We start from the raw sequence: 13300 nt of genomic DNA, 5'->3' as shown, positions 1-13300 counted from the left end.
CTGTCCGGAAGATCATCTACAAGTGGAGAAGATTCCAAACAACTGCCAACTTGTTCAGGCCAGGCCGCCCCAGCAAGTTCAGCCCAAGAGCAGACCGCAAGATGCTGAAAGAAGTCTCTAAGAACCCCAGAATGTCATCACAGGACCTACAGGTAGCTCTTGCCACTGTTGATGTCAAAGTGCACGAGTCTACCATTAGAAAGAGGCTGCACAAATTTGATCTACATGAGAGGTGTGCCAGGAGGAAACCTTTGCTGTCCAGAAAGAACATCAGGGCAAGACTAAAGTTTGCCAATGAACACCTAGGCAAAGACCAGCACTTCTGGAACAATGTGCTCTGGACAGATGAGTCAAAGGTAGAGCTATTTGGCCACAGTACCAGAAGACATGTTTGGTGAAAACCAATACAGCATTTGACCACAAGAACCTGATACCAACTGTAAAGCATGGTGGTGGAAATATTATGGTTTGGGGCAGCTTTGCTGCATCAGGGCCTGGGCAGCTCACCATCATAGAATCCACTATGAATTCTTCATTGTACCAGAGGGTGCTTGAGGATAATGTGAGGCCACCTGTCGGAAAGTTGAAGCTCAACCGAAGGTGGACCTTGCAACATGACAATGACCCTAAACATACCAGTAAATCCACCAAGTAATGGCTGAAAAGAAAGAAATGGAGGGTTCTGGAAGGGCCAAGTCGAAGCCCGGATCTAAATCCCATCGAGATGTTGTGGGGGGATTTGAAACAAGCTGTGCATGCAGGAAACCCCTCAAACATCGCACAGCTGAAAGAATTCTGCATGGAGGAGTGGGCAAAAATTTCTCCCAGTCGATGTCAGAGACTGGTAGACAGTTATAAGAAACGCCTACTTGAGGTTGTTTCTGCCAAAGGGGGCAATACCACCTATAACAGCCAATGGTGTACTTACTTTTTCCACAGAAGGAAATGTCATCTCTGTTAATTTTTTGTTGAATAAATTATTGCAATGTCAATTTTTCATTGTTTTTTGTTGAATTAGATCACCTTTATCTATAGATACTGTTTAAATGAAGATCAAATGTTGATATGTCCACATATGTTAAAAAGATTTTAAAAACATTTCATGGGGTGTACTTACTTTTTCCACATGCGAAATTTGCATATATGTTTATTTAAATTATACAATGGACGACAAAATGTAAATGTTTCATGATATTTCATGATTTCATGAATTCCTGGGAAAACCACATTTCAAATCTAGCCTCCAAAGCCAGTTGCCGACTGGGCCTCCGCCATCGTGCGAAGTCCTTCCTTGGCACACCTGAGCTCCTCACCACATACAAGGCTTTCATCCGCAGCTCAATGGAATACTGCTCTCCCCTCTGGGCTGGTACTCCTGCCTCACACCTAGCTCGTCTTCACGCTGTTGAAACCAAAGCGTTCAGAATCATTGGAATCTCCCGCAATGAAGCTAACTCCAAGGGCCTTTCACTCTCTCACCGCAGGCAGGTTGGTGGTCTTTCCGTCTTCTACCGACTCCTCTCTGGCCTTGCCCCCCCCCAGCTCTCTCTGGGCTCTGTCCCCCAAATATTCTTACAGGTCGCACAAGATCTGCCTGCAACCCTCTTATGGTTAAACTGCCAAAATCAAGACTCTCTGCTCACCTTCACTCCTTCATCATTCCTCTTTTCTCCCGCCTCTGGAACAAACTCCCTCACTCTCTTCAATCCCACTCCACCCTCCAGGTCTTTAAAACAGCTGTTCACCACCATCTCTTATCTCCCCCCATCCAAAACCGTGATCTTTTCTACCCCCGCTAATTTCACCCCAAATCCACTTTTTTGAAATACCAACTGTCCTGGAAGTCCTTGGTGTCCTTGTGTTTTATACCTCTCCCACCCCCCCCCCCCCTTCCCACGCCTCCTCCCCCCAAGCCCTCTCCCTCCCACACATCTCCCTGCTCTTAAATGTTGTGTTTTTGTGCTTCCCCTTCTCTCCCCATCTTGTCTACCGCTCCCTCCTATTATATATTTTGTTTGTCTGTTTGTGAAATAAATGTTAGCTCTTTCACGAGCCTCGATTCTGTATACCAAAAAAAAAAAAAAAAAAAAAAATTGTTATATTATATGAAAGCGCGGCGTTACGTGCGCTGCTTGCGAGCAAGGAGGAAGCGGACAAGCGGTAACTTATAAGCGTCTTTATTTCAGGAGCTCACTGTAACACTGGCGCGCTCCGGGCTGCGCGCCCGGTGTATATCATGAGGCCACGCCTACCCCTCGGGCGTGGCCACCGCCCACTTGGTGCGCGGAATGATGTCACCACATCTTTTGTGTCCGCCACACGCGCCCCCCCAGAATTCCCGCGCACCTGGAGGGCCAGTTTGCGGGGCAGACGAATGACCCGGCCGAAGCGTCCCCTGGCGATCGGCGGCATCCGGGGTGCAGGGATGCCAGGTGGGATGCCCCTGGCTGCCCCTGGGATGGGTGCAGGACCGGGGGGCGGCGTGGCGGCGGGGCTGGGCGGTGCCGGGGGTCCGCCCGCAGGGGGGCGGCACCGACGTGGGGGTCGGGCCACTGGCGGTGGATGGTCCACGTCGAGGTGGGCCGGCTTGAGGCGGTCTACCGAAACGCGGTCAGGAGTACCGCCGATGTCCAGGGTGAAGTGCTTCGCCCCGGTCTCCAGCACGCGGAAAGGCCCGTCGTACAGGGGCCGCAGTGGTGTCCGGTGGGCATAGTGGCGGACGAAGACGTACTCCGCAGTGCGAAGCTCCGGGGCGACGTGCGTCGGTGGGTGCCCGTGGCATGCCGTTGGCACCGGGGCGAACCTCTGGGCGGTCTCTTGCAGAGCGGAGCGCTGCTGTGCCGCGGACCATGGTGCCGTGGAGTCGGGGAGGAACTCGCCCGGCACCCGCAGCAGTTGCCCGAAGACCAACTCCGCCGCGGATGCGCGCAGGTCCTCCTTGGGCGCCATCCGGAGGCCCAGCAGGACCCAGGGGAGCCTGTCGACACAGCCGCCGTCGCGGAGGGTGGCCCGGAGCGTGGCCTTCAATGAGCGGTGAAATCGCTCACACAGGCCGTTAGCCTGGGGGTGGTAGGCCGTGGTTCGGTGCAGCCGGACCCCGAGCCCCTGCGCGACCGCCCCCCAGAGCTCCGAGGTGAACTGGGGGCCGCGGTCGGACGAGATGTCTGAGGGGGCGCCGAACCGGGCGACCCAGGTGGCGATGAAAGCCTGCGCGATATCGGCCGCCGTTGTCGACGCCAAGGGCACGGCCTCCGGCCCCCGGGTGGTGCGGTCCACCATGGTGAGGACGTAGGTGAAACCCCGCGAGGGGGGCAGAGGTCCCACCAGGTCCACGTGGACGTGGTCAAACCGGCGTTCCGGCACCGTGAACGGGGCCAACGGGGCCTGGGTGTGCCGGTGCACCTTGGCGCGCTGGCACGCGAGGCACGTCCTGGCCCAGCCGCGGACGGCCTTCCGGAGGCCATGCCAGACGAACTTGTCGGCGATCAGCCTTTGGGAGGCCCTCGCGCCCGGGTGGGACAGGCCGTGGATGGCGTCAAACACCTGGCGCTGCCAGCCCGCGGGCACGATGGGGCGAGGACGCCCGAGGGAGACGTCGCACAAGAGGGCCGCGCCCGTGCCGTCGAACGGCACCTCGGTGACGCGGAGGCCCGTGACGGCGGTCCGCAAGGCCTGGACTTCGGGGTCAGCGGCCTGGTCCGCTGCCATCCGGGCATAGTCGATGCCGAGGTGGACTGCGTGGGCGACGGCCCGGGAAAGGCAATCCGCCACCGGGTTGTCCTTCCCCGCGACGTGCTGGATGTCCGTCGTGTACTCGGACACGGCCGAGAGGTGACGCTGCTGCCGGGCCGACCACGGCTCGGTGACCTTGCCCATCGCGAAGATCAGCGGCTTGTGGTCGACGAAGGCAGTGAACGCACGGCCCTCGAGCAGATGGCGGAAGTGCCTGACCGCCAAGTGAAGTCCGAGCAACTCGCGGTCGAAGGTACTGTAACGGCGTTCGGGCGGGCGAAGCTGCCGGCTAAAGAACGCCAGCGGTTGCCAAGCTCCACGCACCCATTGCTCGTGCCCCGCGCCCACTGCGTAGTCCGAGGCATCGGTGGTGAGGGCGATCGGTGCATCGGGCGCCGGGTGCGCGAGCATGGTGGCGTTAGCCAAGGCGAGCTTCGCGCCCGTGAACGCCGTGTCCATCTGCTCGGTCCAGGTAACGTCGCCTTTGCCCGGCTTACCTCGGAGAGCTTCGTGCAGGGGGCGCAGGAGCTGGGCGATACGGGGCAGGAACCGATGGTAAAAGTTCACCATGCCCAGGAACTCCTGCAGCCCTCTGATCGTGCGGGGGCGCGGAAACCCCTTCACCGCCTCCACCTTGGCCGGCAGGGGGACGGCTCCGTGCCTGGTGACACGGTGCCCCAGAAAATCGATTATGGCGGCGCCGAACCGGCACTTTGCGGGGTTCACAATCAGGCCATGCTGGCCCAGGCGTTCGAAGAGCGTGCGGAGGTGGCGTAGGTGCTCTTCGCGGGACGCGCTGGCGACGAGGATATCGTCCAGGTAGACGTAGACAAAATCCAAGTCGCGCAGGACGCTGTCCATCAGTCGCTGGAACGCCTGAGCCGCATTCTTCAGACCGAAGGGCATGCGCAGGAACTCGAAGAGTCCGAATGGCGTGATGACCGCCGTCTTCGGGACGTCCTCCGGCCTGACGGGGACCTGATGGTAGCCGCGTATGAGGTCCACCTTCGAGAAGAAGGACCTGCCCGCCAAACGGGCGGAAAAGTCCTGAATGTGGGGGACGGGGTAGCGGTCGGGAGTCGTGGCGTCATTGAGACGGCGATAGTCCCCGCACGGTCGCCATCCCCCGCCGGGCTTCGGCACGATGTGCAGCGGCGACGCCCAAGCGCTCTCTGAGCGCCGAACGATGCCGAGTCGCTCCAGGGTAGCGAACGCCGCTTTTGCCACCGCCAGCTTCGTCGGCTCGAAGCGGCGTGCCCGGGCGTAGACCGGTGGCCCGACGGTGGGGATGTGATGGGCCACCCCGTGCTTGACGGCCCCCGCCGAGAAGGTGGGCCGCGTGAGGGCCGGGAAGCCGGCGAGGAGGCGGGTGAATGCGTCCGCTGCCGGAAGCGTACAGACCAACGTGGCCGGAACCGAACCGTTCGGCAAGCCGCTTGGCAAGCCGCTCGTTGAGCTGGGCAACGCACAAGCGAGCGAGCTGAACGTCTCGGCCTGGACAAGACGTCTGCGCTTGACGTCGACCAGGATCCCATTAGCGCACAGGAAGTCCGCGCCAAGCAGTGCCATGGGCACGTCGGCGGTGACGAACGTCCATCGGAAAACCTGCCCTCCGAACCGCAGAGAGAGGCAGCGTTTTCCGTATGTACGGATGGGCGTCCCGTTCGTGGCAAGCAGCGCGGGGCCCCCACCCACGGCGTGCTTGTCTGACATGCCGGCGGGAACGACACTCACCTGCGCTCCCGTGTTGCACAGGTAACGGCGCCCGGAGAAGGTGTCCGTTATGAACAGCAGGCTGCTCGAACGGCCGGCGCTCATCGCCACTATTGAGCGCCGGCCCGGGCGTTTCCCGACCTGTTGAAGGAGCATGGCGGATGACACTGCCGAGCTTCGTGGCCGAACTTGGCGTGGAACCAGCACCAGGTGGTGGAGCTGGAGGAGCGCGGCTGGCTCCGCCAGGCCGGTGGAGTTGGCGGGTTTCCCTGCGGTGGCGGTTTTCGCCGCGGCGGTGGGCGGAGCGTGGTGGCGGTCACGAGGTGCGTATCAGCATGCTGCGTATGCTGTATAAGCTGATGCTGTGGAACAGCAGCATCAGCAGCATCAGCAGCATCAGCCTCGAGGGCCGTGACGGCCACGCCGCCTCTCGCCTGCGTGTCCGAAGCGGCGAAGTACCTGTCCGCCTCGGCTGCAAATGCTCGGGGTTCCGTTAGCCCGGTCCCGGCCAACGCGAGGCGAACCTGCGCTGGAAGTTGGCGACGGAAAAGCGCCCGGAATAGAGAACCTGGGGCTTCGTCGCCCAACAGTGACAGCATATAGTCCATTCGGACCGACGGGCGCGTGTCACCGAGCTCGGGGAGATCCAGGAGGCGGTCGGCCCGTGCGTCGTCCGTGAGGCCGAACGTGGCTAGGAGTAGCCGCTTGAGTGCCTCGTACTTGTGGCCGTCCGGTGGGTGGCGAAGGACGGACACAACTCGAGCGGCCGTGCCGGGCCCGAGGGAGGTGACGACGTGGCAATAGCGCGTGTCATCGCCGGTGAGGCGCCGAAGCTGAAATTGGGCTTCGGCCTGGACGAACCAGACTTCGGCCTGAGCCTCCCAAAATTCGGGAAGTTTGATGAAGTTGGCCATGGCAATGGCGTCGCGTGTGGAAGGATCGCTCCGGCAGATCCAACGTCGAGGGGGTCACCAGTAAAGCGCGGCGTTACGCGCGCTGCTTGCGAGCAAGGAGGAAGCGGACAAGCGGTAACTTATAAGCGTCTTTATTTCAGGAGCTCACTGTAACACTGGCGCGCTCCGGGCTGCGCGCCCGGTGTATATCATGAGGCCACGCCTACCCCTCGGGCGTGGCCACCGCCCACTTGGTGCGCGGAATGATGTCACCACGCCAGTGGGCTTTTGTGTCTGCCACAATATCACCTTTATCTATCAATATTGTTGAAATGAAGATCAAATAGCTGTATGTTGAAAAATGTTGAAAAAGTCAAAATTTAACATGGGGTGTACTTACTTTTTCACGTGACTGTATATGTATGTGTATGTATATATATGTATGTGTATGTATATATATATATATATATATATATATATATATATATATATATATATATATACGTATATATATATATATATATATCTTCTGAGGAGCTTGATGTAACATTGTGTTCAAAGTTGTACAAGTCTGTATAGCTCACGGTCTTCGTTCTCTGCTTTAATGAGGTCTCAGTGTTCCATCTGAAGTCAAACGAGACGAGCTCAGCTGATATCAGGTCATGTTACGATCGTACGACCAGTAATCCAACACCATCGTAGAACATGCGTTTGTACTGAAAACAAAACAACAAAATGGGCGAAACATATCGAATTAACTAAAGAGCTTTCCGCAGATCTACAAACAACATATCCAACATCTACAATGAGGGTGGAAGAGAAAAGTTTATAGCAATCTTCAAGTAAAACAAATTATTGAATTAAGATCTTTTCATAAATCAGAACACTTCACAATCCACCTGAAGGACATCCATGAAATTTATATTTTTTTTCACCTCTCCCCCTCCCTCCTGTTGATTTATATTTGCTGTTAACGATATCGCTTTTTCATGACTCAACGTCACCAATGGTACATGAAGTCCTTTTACCCACAGTATCAAAAATTTAACTTACTCCAGCAAACTGTATTTGGAACGCCTGAAATACTGGACATTCAAAATGATGTAATCCACCCCAGAATGCTCGGTGTGCATGTGCATAACCTCTTAGAAGCATTGTTGATTTGGGCATGTTTCCTTATTCCGTGTGTGCAAGATATGGATTGTTACCTAAAATGGCTCACAAAACATTCAAAAGAAGCCGAAAATACGAAGAAAAGTACCTGAGAGAAAGGGATGTGCCACATGCTGCTATTTGTTAACTAGCTGACACTGAACTCCATGCTAACTTGCACAACAGTGATGTCACCAGTGTGTCAACATTCACTCATTCATATCGCATCGTCCTTGTGAATGTGGCTCCTGTTCTGGTGACTTTGATGTTAATCATTATCAAAAATATCCATATCTTCTTGCTGACTTCATGCACATTAGGTTAGAGTTGGACATGCTCATTCACATACAGTCCCTCTGCATGTTACCCTCAGATGGTTCAGTCTTCGAGGCAACACATTTTACCAGGGTTTCGCCATTACCGTGCACTCGCAACTTCTTGGAACCATAAGTGAGAGGTGGGTAAGCAATGAGGACTAGCACCAGAGATATAGCTGACTGCTGAAACAAAAGTACTACCTCTACTACTGAACTCCTCCACCCAAAACTACACAACTACACCTAAACTATGATGTAATATATACAATGCAGACATAATCAAATAACCAAAAAATTTATCAAAGTACTCAGAAATAAAAAAAATACTATACTATAATTATTTTGAGAGGTGCAGTCTCTATACACAATTAAAAACATCGAAATATACCCGAAGATCATTCCCCCCCCCCCAAAAAAGCCCCTTTTAAGGCCATTTTCTCTGCTGGAGCGGGGGTTAGCCTTGCGGGCCCCATGATAATCATCATGGTTCCCTTTTTGAGGCAATGTTTTTATGGCCGGATGCGCTTCCTGACACCAACCCTTTAGTCGCTTCTTCCGACATGCAGGGATACGGTGTACCTATTCTAAACCTGGGCACACACCGGCACATTCATCCCAGCAAGCTGGTACTCAATTTGCCGACCTCGGAAGGATGACAGGCTGAGTCAACCCCCTCGTGTTAATTCAATGATCAACCAGGATTCAAACTCAGGATCTGGGATCCCAAGCCGGTACCCTAACCGATAAGCCAACACCAGGCTCACAAGATCGTTCAAATTTGACAATTTTGTTAATGTTTATGCAAAAAGATGTATTTCAAGACCATCATTGGCAGCCATCTTGAAAAATGGTGGCCATCTTGGATATTTTGGTGGTTAATATTTTTTTCTGAGGTGACCCAAAAATAACACAATTGAATATTTGGTGCTTGTTTGACCATTTGAAAGGTCGTGGCCAAAACAAAATCACTTATCTGGTGGGCTATAAGAGCTTCGAGCCAACAACAAACTTGTACTTTTGGGTCTGGTTGACCATGATACATTCAGTAGTTACTTATCTAATCTCAACCAAACTTGCCAGGGACACGACTGAAGTTTTAGTGACTTCATTTGCCTCTCTCCCCAATGGGATTTTCCGTCTTTGGATGAACAAATTAAGATGTATAACTAGCTTGTCGTTGTGTTTTGTGGGTCACACATACAGGAAATAAAATAATTTTGACCACAAACTATTCAGTCAATTCTGTCCAATGTATGATACTGTTGCGGTTTTGAGAACCCACACAGGTAACATCATTAAAGGTTAAAGGTTGCACCCCATAGGTAGGCCACATGCAACACGTAGGTCACCTTAGGACGTTAGTTATTTCATAGTATGTGTTTAGGATAAGGCCATTCCCAATAGTTGCATCTGTGTTGTGTAAAACAAATAAGAGTAGGCCCCGTTCGTCTATTTTGCAGCCTCCCTCCAACCGACGCCATTGAGCGCTATCCTGTCTGCACCCAATTGCCCCTCCCAGTTTGTTACGCTGGCTTGCCGCTGCTCTTGCTCGCTCAAACCAGCCCAAAGGTCACGAGGTAAGACCCAAAAAGGGGGCGGAGCGCAAGGGTGGGGGTGTGGCCAGTCAAGCAGCCGTCAAAGGCGGAGCCGGTAAGCCCTCAACAGCCAACCAGGGCTGAGGCGACATCGCCTGACAGGGTGTGGCTGGACATTCCAGAGGGTTCGCTGGGCGTGGCAATATAACCATTCACGCGAGGCCCCCACCTCAGTTATGATGGGAGAGGCGCTGAGTTACGAACTCCAGTTATGAGGAGGACAAGCTCTGTTGAACAAGTTGAGTTACGCGTCTTGAACGAGTTGTGTTATGGGAGAGATGCTTGTTGAGTTAAGGGAGAGGCGCTTGGTTCGTGTGCAGAGTTACGAGTAGGAGAGACGCGAGGTGACAAGCCTTACAAAGGACTGGCGCGTGGCACGCATTGCAGAGGACTGCAGCGTGCAGAAGGACGTTGGTGACAGGCGCTTGGTAACACCATCGGGGAAGTGGCGCATCGCTCATAGCAATACCGGGAGCGCATATAAAGGCGCCGGTACAAGTATTACATATGCCATATAATCGCCACTTACCAATCCCCCGATATATTAATTGTCCGCCTCGCGCCTACGCCACGCGGAGAGCTGCCTGCCGTCTTCCACCATCTGCACGGTACGAGTCGGGGATCGGACGAGCTGTAGACCTTTGGACCCTCAACCCGACCATCTACAAACCCCGTGTGAGTGAGCCTGAGAGAGAGTCTGAGTGTGAACAGGCCCGTGTCCAGGGAATAAGTAAGACTGTATAAGGCTGCCCTGTGTATCTGCTTCTTCTTCTTCATTGTACATTGCTCTTTTTCTTCCTCTTCTTCTTAGTGTACCAATTGTTAATAAACCAATCTGTTCTTCCTGTTTTCCTCTCAATTCGACCGTATCAGTCTTTTCCTCAATTGGGTAAGCGTGGCACGATTGTAACCACTCCAATCGGGTTAGTTCCTGGTAACGGCCCGAATCGCGGCTCGCTTCGCTCGGCGTGTCCACTAACGCCGTGGTTCGTGTGGGGTTATTTCCTTGCTTCACGGCCGGTGTTAGTAGTTAGGTAATAGGACTAATTCGACCAACAACCCAATTTAACACCGACCGGAAGGAACGTGATAGCCCCGGGATTGCGTCGGTCAGATAAAGGACAAGGGGATTAATCCCCCCTTGATAAGGGGAAGGCCGACGTTTGAGATCCGCAACAATTGGTGTCGGGGAGTGGGATTTGGACCCGAAGTGTGCCTAACGCACTCCAAATTACGAGCGGCCGAAATTTTAATTAACATCTAAATTAAATCGTGCCATGGATAGCCAAGGCGGTCGGATGCTGGTGGGGGTAGATGAAGAGGAGTTAGAAATAACCCAGGACCCCCGAGAAGAATTCGGACAATTGGGAGAAATGGAAGAGGAAATTGAAGAGGGTGCAGCAGTAGGGGTTGCAGGCGAACAAAATGGCGGCGCCTCGCACATGGCGGCAAGGGCCCCGCCCGCTGCGCAAATGGGGGTGGTTGACATGCAAGCCTTCATGGCGCAGCTCATGAATGAAATGAATAAAATAAATGGCAAATTAGACACCCAAAAGCACGAGACGAAAGGCCTGGGAAATCAAATTGGGGGATTGAGTAAGGAGATGGGAGAAATGAGGGCCGATAGTGAGCGAATGGAAAACAGAATGGGGGAGTAATTGGGAAATCAAATTGGGGGATTGAGAAATGATGTGGGAAATCAAATTGGGGGGTTAGAAAGCAAATTGGGGGGATTAGAAAGCCAATTGGAGGGCCAATTGAAGGACGTGGGTGATAAAATGAAAGAAATGAAAGAGGGCTTAGTGGGGTTGGAAAACAGGATGGCCACCCAAGATAACCAGATGGAAGGAATGAAGGACGGGTTAATGGGGTTAGAAAACAAGATTGGGGGCCAATTGAGGGAAATGGGGGATAAATCCACCCGGGAAATAAAACAAATGGGGGATCAGATAGAGGAGGTAAAAAACAGGCTGGAAAGCAAATTGGACGCCCAAAAGAACGAATTGGAACAAATGAGAGGGGCATCTAAGAGGGAAATGGAAGAAATGGGGGAGAATATAAGGCGCGGGGTGAGCGAAGAGGTCGCGGGGGTACACGATGAGGTAAAGCAGTGTGAGGAGCGTGTGGAGAAAGAGGTGAGAAAGAGTACGGCTAGGTTACAAGGGGGTATAGAGGAGTTGACGCGGGAAGTAGAGAAGTTGACAGTGGAACAAAAGGAGTTAGGGGAGCAAGTGGGTAAGAACACGGCCGTGATAGGTGGGCTGAAATCGGTACAGAAAGAAATAAAAAAAGAGCTTATAGCGACAAAGAAGGAATGTCAGTTGGTACACGAGGGGCTGACAAAGAGGTTGGATGAGGTGGGAGAGACATTGGGGGTGTCGTGGAAGTGTTGTGAGACTCAAGACTCCAATGATGTCACAGGTTTACAAAGTTCCAGACTTTATTAACTGGTTGTTCACTTCATTCCAATACCAAATAACTACCGTTTAACTCAATGGACCAGGTAACTCTATCCTGATAGTCCCTCTTTCGTGGCCGATGTCTTCTCCGCAGCGCCGTACTTGTGGTACGCGTTCATTCCGTCGGGCAGGGCTTCTGAGGATGAGTGCTCCTTGACTCAAAGTCTCTTCTGTTTATATGGGCAAACTTCAGTTAATCCTCTGTGCGCTGAAATCGTAATCCCTTCTCCGCAGCAATGTTACTCAGTCATCCTGCTCGCCTTCCTGGCACCAACTCGCTCCTCCCTGCTGGGAATTTGCTTCATCCTCTTTGCATCCCGATGAAAGACAATAGTACGGGCTTGGGAATGTGTGTTAGCCCGGGGTCGTGCTAAAGCTACACAACAGGACTCCCAGCTTCGACAGGGCGAGATGCATTCCTGACATTCTTACGACCACCTGCTCGTACCTTGGTTCGTTACCAGTTCCAACCAATGAGTTACACTGAGTTACACTTCCACAATTCCCTCATCTTTTTGTTTTTTGTTTATATTAACCATTAATCTAAACATCAATATAAGTAAACAATCAATCACTACAAGTAAACATCAATACAATTTCCTTAGGCATACACCGTCATCCTGCAAGACTCTGATCACAAAACATTTCGTTGGTCATTGACTCCTTCCATATTGTTAATTCAATCTATTTCATTTGCATCACAAATATCTTTGTAAAACAAAACTTCATCATCACCAAGATACAACAATTTTGCTTCACCATTTTCAAGTTTTTAAGGCATCTGCAACATCTGGCAAAAACGTTTCCCTCCAAACAAACGTTGATTCTTTGTTTGAAAGGAAGGGCTGATCACTTGTGTTTGAATTCAGGTATGAAACATTTTCTTCTGTCTTTATAAACACCTGCACTACTTCGTGTAGGATTTCGCTGTTGTGGTAACGGTGCGGAGTCATAGACTGACCCTGCTCTCCATGTAGCATTCTTGCCACTCTTGCTGTGAACCATAATGATTCCTTGAACAAGGCCTTCGCCCAGTTGTAGTCGACTTGCCTCCTCCCTCATTATGAGTGGGCAGCAAGTGTTGGTGTAATGTTGATTGGCCAGCAAGATGTGGAACAGGGATGCCGGATGCATCCACAATGATGTTGGGACCATGGTGTTCAGGTCATTCATGGTCCATACCAGGAGCAACCAGCAGAATCGTGCACAGCTGTTGTGACAAGGGCACAGCCGTTTTATGCAGCTACATGCTGGTTCCCCGGACGTTGGTGAAGTAGTAACATATGTCCCCGCATTTCACAGAGGTTGCAGGTAAAATGTCATTGTCCTGCAACTTCTGATGTGATGAATGTTCGAAGCCTTCGAACAAGAGTAAGTGATCGCCTTTCTTTCATATGTTGCAGTGTGATCCAGGCAAATGGTCACATAAATTTCCTTGG

General features: G+C 52.5%; 1 protein-coding gene across 2 annotated transcripts in view; it reads right to left on the bottom strand.

Moving 5' to 3' along the window:
* The window catches only part of LOC137431428 (uncharacterized), a 139647-nt gene that overhangs the window by 63188 nt on the left and 63159 nt on the right, over positions 1 to 13300 (bottom strand). For both annotated transcript variants that reach the window (XR_013624115.1, XM_068122741.2), the window contains exon 2: positions 6923 to 7054. The gene's annotated coding sequence lies outside the window, so the exon portion shown is untranslated. The remainder of the gene's footprint in view (positions 1 to 6922; positions 7055 to 13300) is intronic.

The sequence above is a fragment of the Myxine glutinosa genome, chromosome 7 (assembly GCF_964187855.1).
Source record: "Myxine glutinosa chromosome 7, kmMyxGlut1.1, whole genome shotgun sequence".
Classification (NCBI taxonomy): domain Eukaryota; kingdom Metazoa; phylum Chordata; class Myxini; order Myxiniformes; family Myxinidae; genus Myxine; species Myxine glutinosa.
Note: the sequence above shows the minus strand (reverse complement) of the source record. Positions and strands in the feature narration are given on the sequence as shown.